This window comes from Aptenodytes patagonicus, chromosome 8 (assembly GCF_965638725.1).
Source record: "Aptenodytes patagonicus chromosome 8, bAptPat1.pri.cur, whole genome shotgun sequence".
Lineage (NCBI taxonomy): Eukaryota > Metazoa > Chordata > Aves > Sphenisciformes > Spheniscidae > Aptenodytes > Aptenodytes patagonicus.
Genome location: NC_134956.1, coordinates 13,002,147 through 13,019,062, shown reverse-complemented (window position 1 = coordinate 13,019,062; position 16,916 = coordinate 13,002,147). Strand labels below are relative to the sequence as shown.

Below are 16,916 nucleotides of genomic sequence, written 5' to 3'. Positions count from 1 at the left end.
CAGACCTGAAACGTAACCCACACGCCAGAGGCTATCTTTGGTACAGAAGCCCTTCTGGATAAACCAATGCGATGAGTTTCTTGGCAGTGGAGTGGAGTTACTTATAACTCTGATTTGGCTTTTGCACAATGCAGATGAGGCCATGGAAAGAGGCAGGCAGGCAGGCTGGTGAAACTCAGCTGCTTCGTTTTGCTGCAACTCAGCATTTTATGAAATTTTGATCCATACGGATTAGACAACTGCCTCCTCTCCCACACTTTAATTTCACTTGAGTTTCAGAGAAAGCTAAAAAAATGGAACTAAAACTCAGATTAAACACAGCTTCTGTTTTGCGCATGTGCCCGTTGGCTCAAGTCACACAAAATGGTCGGGTTTACTTGGTTTTAATAGCATGCCATACAGCTTGCATTTTCCTCCAAAAGCTTGTGAATTCCCTGGCCACTTGCACAGCTGTGGCCTGGCTGCTGGTTGTGTGGCAGAACCGCACAGGTTTTACACAGTTTTGCTTTTTGCCTGGGTACGTTTCTATTAAAGCTGTTGCCCTGCCAAAACCACAAAGGATGAGACAAAGAGGAAAAAACTCCAAGGCTGTCAGTGAAACTGTTCTTGAATAAGGTGACATGAGCCTCGCCTACAGAAGATTAAGCTTAATCTCTGAAAAGGGACAGCAGAAAGGCTGGTAGACTTCAAAATGAGCTACAACAGCTGTGTTTTGGTTGGCCAACAACTGCTTTCCGCTTTGGCTGCGGCTGGCTCGACTCATGTGAACAAGGCAGATTATTAAAATACAGCGTTCAGCAATCCCATCCTTGGAGCACTTGACAGAGCAGCATTCTCCTTTGTATTTCACTGCTTTGACTGAATGTAATAACAAAGCAAAGTGGAGTGGTAACGCGATGTGCCTGTGACAACAGAGTCAACGATAATTGTATGGTCCTGTCCTTAGTTCAAAGCAAAAGATACCGTTTACTGGCTTAAAGCGTGTCTTTTTGTTTCAAAAATACCTTTTGGGTAGGGAAATGCATGCCCTTCTGTCTGTCTGGTTTGACTGCTGGGTTTAATTGGCCTTATTTTAGAGCATAATAGATAAATCAGCAAGACATGGCAGAAGTCAGAATAAATCAAGCTAAAAAGCTTTTCATGACTTACTAGTCACCACAGAAGGAGAGAAACTGCCAATTTTCCACAGTAATAAGCTATGCTACCAACCTGAAGAGTAGCTTAAAATAATTAACAGTACCAAAAAAAGGAAGGGCGTGTATACGAGTGTGTCTGCAGAGCCACTCCACCCAGTACAATGGGAAAAAATTAACTGGGTGGACCTGCATTCCCGTGGCAGCTCAGAACGACTGCGCTTTATATTTCTGTGCCTGGAGATACACATTTCTTGCACATGATCACAAGCGATAAGGCAAAAGAAGAGCTTGAAAAGCAAAACAAGAAAAAAATGGAAATAATTTGTATGACAAGATAAAGAGCAACTCACTGTGTGTTTTCAGGAGTGCTGGTTTTCATCTTTGCAGTAATTATATCGTTTATTAGGTGATGTTTCCTGTGTGATATTTATAGTTATTGCGGGAGGATGTCATAACATCCATGTTTATTAGATAACTTTTGGGATCTTGCTGTGGGAGAATATAAGAGAAAAGAATGAGAGAGATAAATTGTCTAAGAAAGATCAAGTGCTCTGTTTGAATATGAAGGGCACAATGCACTTAACGGAGACAGGGGAAATAACCACGCAGCGCTCTTTTTCCTGCAGATGTAGGATGCCTAGTATTCAGATAAAACCTGGTAACTAGGACATCTCTTATACTGACAAGAATCAGGAAAAAGTGGGTGCAAACCTCCCAGTTCCTGCTGGGAAGGAAGGAACTCAAAGGAGAGATGCAGGTGCAGAAAGGCTGGGAGATCTGGAACAGGAGAAGACTGGAAGGAACCTTGGGGACACAGAAAGGCTTGTGCCACACACAAGAGAAGCACACAGTGCTGTTAAGCTGTACTTCTTAGAGAGGAATTGCTCAAAATGAGTTTCCTCCCCATTGAAGGGTTTCTACTCTGGGGCCTGGACATTTGAGGCTGATCAATAATCCTGCTGTTGATGGCAGCCTGGGACTCATAGAGCTCTGTGCCACTGCTTCTGTACAGGGACTTGAGGTTAAGGTCAGATAAAAAAGTGGGCTGGGCTCTGACATAGCTTAAGGCAACATGTTGTACCTTACTAGAGCTTTGTTAGTCCAGGTCTGGTCACCATCACCTCTGTTGATAAGTTTGTTTCCTCAGGAAAGTCCAAGAAGGAAAGTCAGCACCATTCACTTCACCTTTATGACCAAGATATTGGATTACTATTAAAAAAAAATTAAAAAAAAAAAAAAAATTGAAGTGTAGTTTTTGTCTGGAAAAATAAAAAAAGATTGTATCAGTTGTACAGGGAGAAATATTCAAATTATTCAATTTTGATTTCTGGAGTCAAATCAACTTGATTTCCTCTCCCTCAATAGGATGTCCCTTTGGTATTTGATATCTTTTCTGTATTTTGAAATGCCAATTTTGTTGTTGTTGTTAGTGAAAAAAATGTTAAGAATCCTCCCAGGGTGCACTCATGAATAAATGTTAAATTCATTCATTTCCTAAAATCTGTCATCTTGGCTGTGCAATGTTACTTGAGACAACACTACTGCAAGTTTGTTGTGGGACCCACTCCAGGTCTCCTCTCAACCTGCACCTCTGCGCAGAGCGGAAGGCATCACTGCTGTCAGCTTTGCCAATGGATCTCAGACAAGCAACATCACTGATCACTTGGCAGAAGCAGGATCTCCTCGGCAGCCCTCAAGGAGGAGGAGGGGAAAGTAAATCTAAACGCCCAACAGTGCATAAAGAATGGAGGTACCAATTTGACAGTGGGCTCATCTGATCCCAAGGGCTTGGGTGTTTTCACCTCTTGCTCCGCTGTCCTTTGCATTTCTTGTCAATGTTGTATGCACAAGTATGCTACTGTCTGATTCAAGCGGAGCGAACTTGGTGAGAAGAGTACAGACTTCATGCACTCCTGTCCCCTAGAAGTTGAGTCTGTAGGTCAGAGAGTGGGAGCAGGGGGCATGATACATCAGAGCACTTGGGATGCCTGGGAGGATAAATGCTGCACACAACTATGTCTTTAATGTGCAATTGCTTTTCATAGCCATGCCTGGTTTATGGACCTGGGAAGCTTTTTCCTTAATTAAAAAGTAAGCTTTATGGATCAGCAACAAAATGGTAAGGTGTGTCTTCAGTGTAATACTTTTATTTACAACAATGATGGAGCAGAGAAAGAAACACTTGGGTTTTAGCTCTTCAGAGTTTGGAGTGACTGCCATTAGAAATATCACCTTTTGACTTGTAGAAAGAGCACATTTGATCTGGGAATTGCTCAGAGAAGAAAAATCAATATGGACTGGTATAATTTGTTATTTACACAAAGTCATTCTACTCTTGACTGCTAAAGGCTTTACACCTTTTAGTAATGGACATTTTTCAAATAGATTGTGCTGAAGACTCTAAACCCCACACAGTTCTTCTCTCCCTCTTGGCTGCTGGTTAAATTTTTAGGTTCAAGTAAGAGGTAAAGCAGCCAAGAGAATGAGGCAGAACTCCGCAAGGAAGAGGTCGAATGTGGGCACTGGTGACATTAACTCCTAGTTGGGAAAAGTTTTAAGCTCCACGTGAGAGATCTGTGAATAGCTGTCAAACTCTTCTGTCAAGGTGGGTTTTTCCATGGCAGCATCATGTCTGGTCCCAAAGAGCCACACTGGGCAGAGCAAAAGAGAATAGCGTCAAGCTCTGCTCTGCAACAGCATTTTAAAGCTGAAGGCAACCAGCATAACCATCCAGCTTTGTTCATCTGGAGAGAAGAAATTGCTCTTTGCTTTTTGAATGCTGGGTTTGTGCTGCACTGCTGCTAAGCTGGGGGGTCTTTGTTTGGTTTTTGTTGCCTTCTTTTTTTTAACTTTGTCATCTGAGGAAATCCATATCTAGACTAAAACTAGCAAATTCATTTTACAAGATGGATGCAAATGAAAGCAGTCGTCTAAGCTGTCTCTGTTTTAATGCAGAATTTGATTATTTCCTTCTCTTTCATCTCCATCTGCTGTCTGCTTATAGCTACTCAGGTTTACCATTTTCAATGTCCCTGGTTAATGCTTTCTGCTGGAGTAATGCCTTCTGTCTTATCGCCACATTGTCTTCAACATCTGATCTGCAGAACAACGGTGGCATCCCAGTAGTGCAGCCATATGGTCTCTAGCTCTTTCTTTGCTCAAGGTACAGAATTGTGGCTCTCTGAAACTGGAGGTGTCATTTGGTCTGAGATGTTTTGGTTTTGAGATGGAGAACTGCACGTGCGGATCTGAAGTCTCTTGGAGAAACACTTCCATAATAAAAATGAGACTGGTGGTGACAGTTTCCATTATGGTAACGCAGATGAGTTCTTGTAAGTCCTTTTGTCAAAATTAAACTCTTCTGCTTGGACCAAAAAGATAATTCCTCTGTTTGAAATCTAGATCTGATATTTTGCTATTCAATTAAATTTCTCTGCCATCTTAGGTAGACTGCAACTGTTACTCAGTTTCCTAAATGTGGCACTATGAGGGAGGGAGGGACTTGTTCACTGCTCTTCTCCCTGAGGCTGTATTTAGGATCTGCAAAAATTAACCTATAAGAGTGTCTTAAGGTACAGCTCCCTTGCATTTGCTGTGCCACCTCCCCTGTAAATACAGTCCCTTCATTAAAATAGGCCTATTAACCTCCATTGGTTCATTGTCACTTCCATGACCTTGGGAGGTCAGAATCCTCCTTGATAACAACATTCCTGTTTGTTTTCAGCTGGTTTCTCACATGCTCCTACGAGTGACCCCAAACAGTAGAACATGGGAACATATACATGCCCATCACTCAAAAAAGCGCACAAGGTTTCATTTTAGGTCAATCAGCCTTGACAGCATCCTTTTAAGAAGAGACCTTACCTTGGTGGATGGATAGGAGTCTCTGGACTCTGACCATAAAGCTCTTTCTGATTCACTTCCTTCACTACCTGTTCCAGGGTACCTTTCCCTAGGGAGATTTCCCACAGTCAGGAGGTGATTCTATACGTAGCAGCTTACACAGCACCATCTGACCTTACCATGCACAATATTTAAGCAGTGTTGAGCAATTAAATGTGTCAGGGATGCCAAAGCTTGAAATAGTGCAGGAGTCACAGGGGAGACATCTCAAACTGGAGGTACAGCAGGGACGAGGGATTAGTTACAAGATCAAGATGGAAAGAAGTGATTTGGAAACTTTATCCCTTTCCATAACTACTGATTCAGTGAAGTGTTTTTTTTCTCCACTGCAGTCATAGCCAGCAGCATATACAGAATAAGGATTGAAATATTTTGAAGTGCTGTCACAGTGTGAGTGATTTTCTTTAGAGCATAAAATCAGACTGCAAAGTTATTTTCTGTCTGCAGCGACACAAGAAGAATATGAATGTGATCATATCTGGCCCTGGGCATACAGGAGAGCAGAACTGGCCTTAACCAGATTCTCCTTTTTATTCAGAGTCCTTCTAAGAAATATAAAATCCGAAAGAAATTCTGAATCTGGCTAGATGTCTCATAAGAGGAACAGTATTTCTGCATAGCTGAAACAGCATGACTTTGATTATTTGAAAACGCATGATTTAATCATTTCATTATGCATACCTTTTCTCAGCAGGCGCCACAGCCTAAAACAGACAGAGACGAGCATTAGATAAAACAACGTGCTTTCTAGCTAAAGAGATTGGAATCAAAGAGTTTAATCTTGCAAGACACTGATATCCTTGGTGCCTTTAGACTTGGCTGCAAACAGCAGGTGTGCGGCATACCGCCGAATCGAGCCTTAGCAGTCTTCCGCTCAGAAGTGACATCCTGCGGGATGACTTTGCCTTCTCCCTTCCATAGTGCACATCTGCCCGTGTCCACCTCCCTCCTCCTCTTCTTCCTCACACCCATTGCGTGCAGAGTGCTGTCAGTGTCCTGTCACTCACTGTCAGCTCAGGTTGCTTTGACCACCCCCACCTCCCTGCCACACATCCATCCAACACCTGTCCAGGCTGTGAAATCATCACAGAAGAGACCTGGATCTCAGACCTATCTATGAAGTACCTAGGCAGCTTCTTGTATAGTCAATAAGTACCATCAGCACAGCGTCCTTGTCATGAGTCACAGAGAGCTACTCAGTAACAATGCACAACACAGCACTTTGGTTAGCAGCGGGCAGTCCATCATGTGTGGTTAGCATGCAGATACTCTTTTTCCTGCACAGAATACTTGGTACGTCCCTCTCTACAATGCCAGATCCTTTTCCTCTAGTAGATAGTGGAAACAACCAGGGCCAATTCTCTGCCCTATCCCACAAGCAAGGTCTGCACTGTACTTCTCCCTTGGTACAGCAAAGAGCAGTTTGGCTTTGCTGTCTTTGCAGCAAGACGGACATGCTTGTAATGCTGTATTATTTAGTAGAGGGGCAACAGTGTCTGGAAGAGCCTGCTTTGACTGCGGAACAGAGCCTGCGTTCACATCCCAGCTCTCCAATTCTCCACTTGTTTTGGCAGACAGCTGAACCAAATGGCCTCTATTTCTAATGAAAATAAAAGAACATGAACCGAAATCCCCTGGGGAGAAGGCCCCAAATGTGAGCTCATGGAATAGGCTGGTTTTACAGTGCTGGAAATGAAGGGCATTGCAGTTAGCTGCTGGGGTGGACTGACAGCCATGCACCAGTTGTGCCCGTCGTCCAAGCTGGACGGGAGGTGAGTCCTCTGCATTAGTGAGGCACTGAACACCAAACTCAGGGCTCATCTCTCAGCCTGGGCTCAGCGCTAAGTTCAGGAGGCTATTAGGCTCTGGATTTGAGCCAGTTGGCACCAGTGCCAGCAAGAGGCAGTGTCAGTGACTAGTCCATGCCTCTTTGTCAGTGCAAATGGGGCTTCCATGACAGGACCAGCGCAAAGTTGGTTGGCAAAAGGCTGCTAAATAGTTTCCCCCTCCCACCGTGGGAGGAGATGGGTGAGGAGCAGCTCCCAAGACCACCTTTGTCTGTTCACCCTAAATCCCAGCTTCATACCTAGGTTAGCACCCGTCACTTCTAAGCTATTCTCCGCTCTCCAGTGAATTGGGTTTTTGAAGAGTTTGGCACATGCCTTGGAAGATCAGGAAGGCTGGCCAGACCTGCCTGAAATCTTCTCTGCAGAGGACATCTGGGGTATCCCCACCTAACAGTCCATGCTAATGTACTTCAATCAACCTGCAGAAATGTCCCATAAGAAAGAGCAGGGACCGCAAACTCAGCATCTTCACCACAACTCACTGCAGGTAAGAGAACCGGAGCAATGGGAATAATGACACAGCCCTCTCTCCACTAGAAAGGAGGCTGAGAACACTGACCAGTTTCCTACATACCTAAACTGGATTCATCCAGCGACCTGAGGAGGCACAACTCAGTCCCAGGTCCTAAAATGTGGTGTCATGGCCAATTAAATGCTGTTCAAAGGGCAGCAGAGCATCAGAGAGCACTTTGATCTCAGAGATGCCAGCCAGATGTGTAATATCTACTCAGGTGTTTGCGCAGGTATCAGTAACAGTCCATGAACATCAGACAGACAGGTTTCTTCCTGAGTCTGCTAACAGAAGCAGCGGTTGCTCACAAATCACAGAGAACAGAAATAATCCGTACCTTTTTAAACATCAAAAACTGTAAAGCTTCACAGCTGCATGGTTCTGAAATTGAATTGAATGACTTGACTTGCCAAAACCAGAGATCGTAGTTCTAGGTCTTTCATGCCACAGCTGAAAGCATCAATAACACTCAAAGAAGAGCACAGAGCTGCCTTTCAAATACCAATTTTGACTTCAGAAGCATTATTGGGTCTTACCCTTCAAACGCAGTAGCCGCAATTCAAAATGGATGTGGGAGTAAAGAAAACTGATTTTCAACACGAACATTTTATTATTTAAAGGACTGATTTTTTTTTCTGAAGTCATATCTAAAACTAGCCAAGGAATCTGGATTTTAATTAGGTTTTGAATTTAAAATAAAAAAGCATTTGAGTTCATCTTTAAGTAGGAGGGCAGCAGTGTGAGTGTTTTCTCTTGCAAGCAATGCAACAACAATTCAAAAGCAATATCCGTGCAAGCACAGACTTGATCACACAGGGATCCAGGGAAAAAGGCTTTTGGGATGAAGCATTCAATTCCCAGAAGTTGCTTTCCCCACTGATCCAAAAGAATCCCAGGTCTGTTGATTTCTCCTGGTGCTGTAAGACCTCATTGCTTAACCAGAATATCTCTGCTTAGATACAAGTCTGTCATATATCGTCCCAGTACCTGAAATACCTGAGCAGCTCAATGTAAATCATGCATTTATCCTCCTAATGCCCTTTTGAGTTCTGGTACTGTCACTACCTACCTTTTACAGCAGGGAAAACCAAGGTATAGGGAATCTAAATAACTTGTCAACAACAGCTCTTTTTACTCATTGGTCATTGCATTATTCACTCAGGTTATTATAGATAAACAAAACAGTTATTCAATTTTTAATAACGTTTCCAGCATTAAGATCAGAGGTATTTTTCTTGCAAATACAAGGAAGGGGATTCAGTCAGCTTTTTACTCACCGCAATATCTGCTTTGACAGGCCAAGTTGGAGAGCTCAGCGACACTCAGAGAGGCATGTCCGGTCTCTCATCACCTGGGGAAACAACCTGTGGGGACTCTGACAGCAAAGACTAGATTTATACATATGTGTGGACCTATTTTTTATATATATTAAAAAAAATATATAAAACATACCTATAATTTTATGTTTTTATATATACAAAACCCCATACATATATAAACATATTTAGGTAGATATATAGGCAGAAAGATGTAAAAATGTAAAATTCATAACCGCTGTAAAATTAACTGTCTTCAAAGCATAACATTCTGGTCCTGAAAACCCTGGAAACCTATTCCCAATGACAAGTACATTCTCTTCCTGCCTGTTTATCACATACCTCAGCTGCAAAACCCAGAACCACTTTATGTCGTGGCAGAGAAAAGAAAAGCAGTGGGAAAACAAACCAAAACCAAGACAATGAAAATTTTTAAATCTGCCTCTGCTAATGACACCAACACTTCCTCAATGAACACTGGTGTGTCTGTATCCCATCTAACGCTCACCTAAAAATTAGTGCTGATAATGCAAAAACTCAGGACCCACTTAAATGCTGAGTGGGGAAGCTGTGGAAGGGCATGATCTGGTTATGCTGGCACCGAACCAGAAACATCCCAAACCCCTGAGCTGTGAGCTTCTTGAACCAAAGCCTTGTATCAATTTTGCTGATGTCTGGTCCTTATATTCATAATGCCCCAGGTAAGAAGCTGCATCTGAGCTTCCCTGCATCTTTGCAATGTTTGAAAAGCATGATCCAAATTTTGCATCTTGAGACCACATAGACAGTGTATGATTAAAAAATAAACAAAAAAAACCCCCAAACCTGCTGCCTATTTTACATTCTCAAGCTTCTTTGAATCTGTACAAATGCTAGGAGCCAGCCAGACAACAGATGCATCAGGAAATTAGCTCATCTCTTCCAAGAAAACACATTAAAATAAAGAAAGAGATGAAGATCAGGGGACCTGATGCCCTTCAGGGACTACTGCTGGAAGCTTTGCCTCTAGGTGATAAAGGGGGAGGTGGTTAATCCAGGGCAGACGGAGGTAGATAACATTTCTGTACTTGTACAATTCTGTACAACATTAGTCCAGACAGGAGTCTATTAACAGTGTCTGATGGAAGCAATTGTATTATTTATTAAACTGACAAGATCAATTGGCTGCTTTGTACCCATATAAAAGGAACTATTGTACTTTCATGTCCTTTTAAACACAGAGAATAAAGCGCTCCCTGGGGTGCTTTCATGGGTTGCCTTCGATTAAGAGTTCTGAGAACATTTGATATTGTCAGTGATCAGCTTGCCAGATCCCCAACTGGATTTGCAGCCCTCACAAAGAAAGGAAGATGTTAGCAATTATAATTATAAGTGAGCTGGGAAGGAAGGACCTTACCTGACTTAGAGGAGTGCTTTTACTTACTCTTCCCAAAGACTAGGTTCTCAAACCTGAGGGAGACTGACCTGCTTTTATAGCACCAGCAACAATGTCAGGACTAGCGTCATGGTACTGATAACTGAAAATGGGATGTTAATTCTCTTCACTTGAAAGATGGGGGGGGCGGAGAGGAAGATGACAATTTCTAGGGTATAAGTAATTTTTAATAGGGCCTAATTCTGACAGGCAAAAGTATTGTGTAAATTATCAGCAGGTTTTAAGATGAGTTGTGCAATATAGCTATATATTCTTGGGTGTGGGGGATGAGGGCAGAGGGGAAGGCTTTTCATGATGCCTCTGATTGATAAAGCCCTTGGCTATTGTAGCAGTCTTGTTATTAACTTTCATCCCAGTGGCTGAGAACAGCTCAGATGTGGCATGTAACATGCTGGACACAAATATTTAGGAGCTGGTGCCATCATGTAGTTAGTGAAAGCCTCTACAGCTACTTTCTCTGGGGAAGATCCCAAGTCCATTGTTATTTAGGACATGCTACTAACCACCTGTGTTAGCACAGACCTTTACCTGCAGGGTATTTTGGGGATTACATCCAGAGGATGCAATTTTATAAACTACAGAATAAGCAATTTTGGTTCATTTGGAGTGGATAAATATGCTAACCTAGTGGCATAGTTGATAAATTAATAGCAATGCTGCCTCAGAGCAGATATTTCTGGGCAGTTATGGAATTTTCCAAACATCTGAATGCCCCTTTTACTATGTGCTCCTAAACAGAGAGGTGCACTGACTGCACCAAAGCCAGGCACCAGCTTAGGGAAGGAAAAAATTCTTCATGGGTACCAAAGCACTGTTGTTCTAAGTTTTATTGTGTCACAATTATGTGTTTATCAACCTAGAACTAAAACCTCCCGCAAGCTGCCAAGTACCACTGTGACTCCTGTATGTGATGAAGCTCAGACTGAGTCTCTCACAGCTTGTCCAGAGACTGGAGATAACTCTGCTCACAATTACAGCAGAATAAACTCGTAGTAACTCTGTTAGAGGACTTCCATGGTTTTGATCTTAATTTACCTAAATGTAAATGAGTAAGTTTCGCCTTATATTCAACCAGCTTTTCTATTGGATTTTGCCTGCTCCCTGCTGTGAACATAGAAAATACATATATTTTAAGCTGAAATCTGTACGACCTAGTGCTCCCAGTTAATTACTGCCCCAAAGAGTTTCAGAAACAGTGGCAGATACAGCTACGTGACATTTGCTTCAGTTCAATTCCCTGCTCTTCTATTTTCCCCTATTTTTTATCTCTGCCACCTGGGTGTGCGAGCCTTTGCCAGCAGTGCCAAGAGACCTCCTGGACTACTAGCTTCAGTTTTGATCTTAAAAACTCCTCTAATTTTCTAGTATTTTACTTTTGCAACTTTAATCTGCAGTCTGCTGCTTCTTTACCTCCGCTGAACCTAATAAACCTCAAGATCAGCGTTCAGCATCAGGCCTGTGCAGCCGTTAGCATGCCAACACAAAACAGCAAAGCCTGTGCCCCACCTCCCGGCTGCTGAGCAGCGCTGCAGGAAAATCATCTGCCAAAGGCTTGCCCCTTCAGGAAAATTAGTACCCTTAGCTATGGCGCGTCAATTGCTACGACTTTACAAAATACTGATCTTTCTTGGTTGGTGAAGTAAAAAGTGGTTAAAGACATATTAACAGCAGCATCCTCTGCACCCACCGTGGAGATCTGTATTGCAGGACAACGTTTGTTGTTACTGAATTTAACAAATCTGTGGCCTTATTTAATTTTACATTTTTTATAAGCTGGTGTCCCAGGTACCACAACGTGACGCTGTGGTCAGTCAGTGTCACAAGTGTTAGTGGAGGGGAAGCTCAAAGTCTCCGGCTGTGGCGTACCTGATCCTCTCAGGATCAAGCTGCATTGGGAAAGAGCTCTATCACTGCAATACTGCTGTTGGATTATTCATTATGGGCAAGAGGACAACAGGGAAACTGTCAGATAGCGGAAGGAGATGGCAAGGACTTACCCATAGAAATGAAAGGAAGGAAGAGCAAGGTAAATAATTGTGTCAGGGAAAGAGGACAAGGGACCAATACATAGGCAAACATTCAGGCTTTGCCATCACGCAACACCAGTCAGTGCCCATGTTCCCAGGTCTACAGCCTTCCTAGATTTGAGGACAGTCACTGTAGACAGGCATCATAGTACAGTTAATTACAACAGTTTTCTCATTCACCTTTAAGATATCTATCAAGAGAGGATTCATTAATTTTCTTACAAATTGCACTGAGGAAATGGATCCTTAAGCCTACTATTTTATGTGTAAATTTGATGGAAATAGCTGACCTTGCCTGCAGGAATAGCCAAATGCGCTCACAAGACGGTCTTGATGTGTTTAACAAGTCTGTGATCCTAGCCTGCGTGCACAGAAAAATAAACATATTTCAAGGAAACAATTGTATGAGAGTACAGCATAATTTATCCTGCTACGGGTCATTAGAGTCTCAGCACAGCGACAAATGTGTCATTCCCTATGTTATACCGAGTAGATAACAATTGTGGAAAATACCTATCCAAGGATGGAATAGTCCATCTGGATCACAGGAACCTTCTGCTTATCATGAGCATTTCTCAGGAGTCCACTCTTTTCTGTACTCTGTCGGTATGGACAATTTCAGGAAATCTGTAGGACTTGCTTTTGAGATATCAAAAAAATTCATATACAAACACTATTCTTTTTCAGAGGTATAACATCAAAACTTTCAAAGTTCTTTCCAATGTGGCTTCATTCCAAGAGATACATCCTAGTAAAGCAGCAGTTTAAGGTGAGTTTCTCTATTTAATCATCATTCATGAGCTTTCTTTAGCAATATCATTCTTTCATTGGCCAACTGTAGTCTAAGTGCATCAGGGGCTTTTTCGCCTCTTACACAAGAGGAACAGTGGCAAAATGAGAATATTTCCATGGAAAAACACCTACATTTACAACAGTAAGTACCTGCGTCGCTGAGGAAACTCTTACTTGTTTTGGCATTTGTGTCTTTCTGGGACCAGTACTTCCTGGTTTAGTAAACTTCCTGGATATAATCTTGTAAGCTATAATTAAAAGACAAGTTTAAGCATGTATTGTATAATGAACTAACATTGTGAGCATAGCAACATCCTGCTTAATAGCTAGGAATACAGCTCTAAAGTATATTTTTATAGACTTGTATCTAAATTACTTATTATTACAAATGAGACCAAACAGAATCTAAGAGGTCTTTACATCTTACGTGTCCTGAAAAATCCAAATCTGTATTGAGTTTTTATGTCTGCTTACTGCAAAGCCAAACGTACAAATATAGGAAAAGATACCAAAACCAAACGTTTTCTTGCAATCTTAATTTGTCTTCCAGGACTCTCTGATTCTTGTATGATCCTGTTTTTCCCCCACAGGATCATTTCTTGCTCATGGCACTAAATGTGCCTTACAACATGCGGAGGTCTGTCTCAGCTCCAGTTCTCAGCAGGCCATCAATGTACTTGACTATTTCAAATTTACCTCTGAATACAGAGAGCTTAACTTTCTTATCTCCCCTTCTGCTGTGCTTAGCAGTACTGCTATCTCAGCTACCATCTTTAGGACTCTTGCAGGAACTTATTAAAAGCACAAACCGCTGGGGATGTCCTGCCAACTCAAGGCCTTACAATGATGGAGATTACCTTTTTTTTTCCCCACTGAAGAGCTTTCTACCTTAGAAGCCTTTTCTGTTCTTCCAGAGCTTCAGAAGAGAATCGATGAGAATTTATCACATGACTGGTCTCTTGTGCTTAATTGTGTGCATATTGATGCGTGTGTTCAGAAGAACTGAGCAGGCCTGAGTTCAGCTCTTGAGCAGAGGGGGTATCGCATTTAGAAAGCATTTTGAATACAGGTCGGATTTTCCTTCTCTGTCAATGAGTATCCCCAGTGAGTTCAGGTCTTACAGGAGCAAGGCATAGAGAATTTGAGCAACGTTCATGCTGGGTCTTCAATCAAGTACTTTAATATCAGCAGGAAAATGTTGTCGCTTCCTCAAAAATCTCAAAAACACTAACTGGGACATACAGTACCTTGTGCAAGTTTACACGGGAAAGATGAGAGATGGACAAGCAGAGGACTGAACCTTGGGTAAAGCCAAATCAGCTGCAGGCACATAAAGAGAATTCAAGCCCCCAAAGCTAAACCATTATAGTTACAGTGCATTTTGCTTCTGAATTCATAGACCAAAGTTAACATCACTAATAACAACAGGGATATCATCCTTAAATACCTATTTTAATTTTTTTATAAAGTCTGTGCCTTATCCAAATAGAAGTATCTGGCTGCCAAAAGGGCTAGAAAAACTCCTTTTTGGCTCTTTCTCTACTTAAAACTTCTTGTTCTTTGCTTGGGATATTCTGAAGGTCTCTTTATCAGGGGATTCATTTTCAGTGTCAGGAACCTAAAAAAAAAAGCTCATATAAGACAGGCCATTAGCAGAAAGAAAAGCATGCCTTACCCTTGTTTCCTAAACCAACAGCCTGTGACACGCTGAAGCCAGAAAGCATTGATTATAAACAGAAAGTACCATCTCAGATTCCCGTAGTGAGTCTGGCTTTCCGTAACCTCTGATAGTGTGACACTTCCTACCAAAAGATCCTTTGTGTAAGGAAAGCAGAACAAGCAAACTAAACAAAACCACAAAAAAAAAAAAAAGCCTTCAAGGCAATGATAGCATAATCCCACTTATTCATAGCTCAGCTGAAGTGCTGCCTATAAAACCCACTGCAGTGATTTATTCTGCTCTCATTTCAATATTGTCAAGAACCCTGCCTTCCTGCTACAAATCTACCTCCCTTTGCTCACAGAATAACCCAAACAAATACAGAAAGGTTTACACTAATAAATTCTACATGGCATTTAGGTACATGTATTAAACTTGATGTATATCTAAGCCACCTTCTGCAAATGCACAAGCTGAGATTGTTCTACCAGCAGATGTCAGCAGCAGCAGAGAAAAGCGTGATGAAGCTCTGGTGGATCCCAGCTGTCCCACCTGCGTGTCAAAAGGCACCCAGCTCAGACGAGAGGTTTGAGAAGGAACCTGAGTAGGAGGTTGCCAAAGCAAACATGATTCATCAGCATTTGTGCTTTCTGACCTAGTGGGTGCAGGGCTGGAGGAAGACACGCATGACACTGCTGCACTTTGTACAGCGATGCAAAATGGTTTCATACAAACCTGTTCCTCAGGCCGCGTCTCCAAACATATGTTGACGAAGGAAGAATGCAGGGAGATTCCAAACTTAGGAGTTTCCAAACCCCTGTCACCTGCAGGCTTTGGCCCCGGTGATTATTCAAATTGTCTGTCACAATCATTCCTTCGGATAAAGAAAAGGTAATCCCTGACTTGATTTTACTCTTCGCTGCTGTGAGCCAAGTCTAGGAACATGATGATGAGGGTTTCTGACGGAGCGCTAATCAGGCTGTGTAGTGGCAATACAGGATTTCAGGATGTTTAAAAATCAACATTCCTATAAGAAGAATGTTTATAAAAAAACCCAAATGCCTTTGAAACCCACCCCCACCTGCACTCAGAAGCATGAGATTCCAGCTCACACATATTCACCTGTACGGTGCACGTACTAAAAAATGGTTCACAGTAGTGAAAGTCTCAGTAGAAAAAATATTTTTCCATCAGTGAGTGAAATTCAAATATGATGTTTAGGTGAGACATAAACGGTACACAAAAGAGAACAGCAGCTGTACTAAACAGTCTAAGGAATATGTTGTGTTGTGCCTTTTTATACCAGAATAGGCAAAAAAAAATATTTCACACTAAAAATGCAAAGGTAAAACTCAAGGCTTACAAGCCATCTACTTTCCAGGAGACATGCATATTTCATCTCGCTTACTGCTTTCATCCACAGCATCCGTCTGAAAAAGTATTCTGAATCTTTTATTTTGCCAGATCTTAGTTATTAGTATCTGGTACTATAAAAATGCATGTAAGAATTTTCTCCCATAATCCCTAGAAAAAAGATTAGAGGCTGAATAAAGGATCTGTGATGAGTAAGTGAAACCTCATAACTGTAATCGATCAAAAGGCATTTTCTTCCATGAAAATTTCTCTTCATTGTCTTCATCAAAATTTATGTTTCAATGAAAAACTTCAAATATGGATTCTTTTTAAAAAAACAAGACCTATGGCAAATACAGAAACAAGCAGAGAACTTCCACAATGAAAGCATCATTTACTTTTCCAATTTAGTTTTGTGTGTTTAGCGAGTGGGATGTACCTGGAGCAGAGTACCAGCGGGACTGAAGGAGAACGGGGAAGAAATAAGTCAGTGCTACTGTGTCTAATATTTGTTAGGAAATTCTCTTCAGAAACCCAGCCTGCATCACATAAAGAAAATTCCTATTCAAAAGCCAGCTAAGCGCAGTCTAATCGATAGATGTATTTTGTGTGTGTGTATAATATGAAAGATTCACTTTTCTTCAATGGGCAGCAATCTCTGTTTTGGAAGCAACTCTCTTTAGTAAAGCAGGATGTGAAATCTTCCGGTCTTTGGCCAGAAGAATAACTGCTCTTGCAAAACTTGTGCCCTGGCTCTGGATTTCACACAAGGTTCCTTTCTTCTTTCTTTCCACTGCTTACTACGCAGCTCCAGACATCTACAGCAAAGGATTGTTCTTAAGCGTATTTAGCACATGGTGGCAGGCTTAGCTGCTGGGATCAATTCTTCTTTACTCTGAACTGATTCTTATGTTTCTGAATGCAGCAGCTCATTCA

General features: G+C 41.9%; 1 protein-coding gene across 1 annotated transcript in view; it reads right to left on the bottom strand.

Moving 5' to 3' along the window:
* CHST13 (carbohydrate sulfotransferase 13) overlaps positions 1-14,842 on the bottom strand; it is a 68,082-nt gene extending 53,240 nt beyond the window's left edge. The window contains exons 1-5 of the mRNA XM_076346398.1: positions 13,142-14,842; positions 12,466-12,536; positions 8,675-8,772; positions 5,721-5,743; positions 1,487-2,345 (exon numbers count right to left, since the gene is read on the bottom strand). The gene's annotated coding sequence lies outside the window, so the exon portion shown is untranslated. The remainder of the gene's footprint in view (positions 1-1,486; positions 2,346-5,720; positions 5,744-8,674; positions 8,773-12,465; positions 12,537-13,141) is intronic.
* Between the last annotated feature and the right edge of the window lie 2,074 nt (positions 14,843-16,916).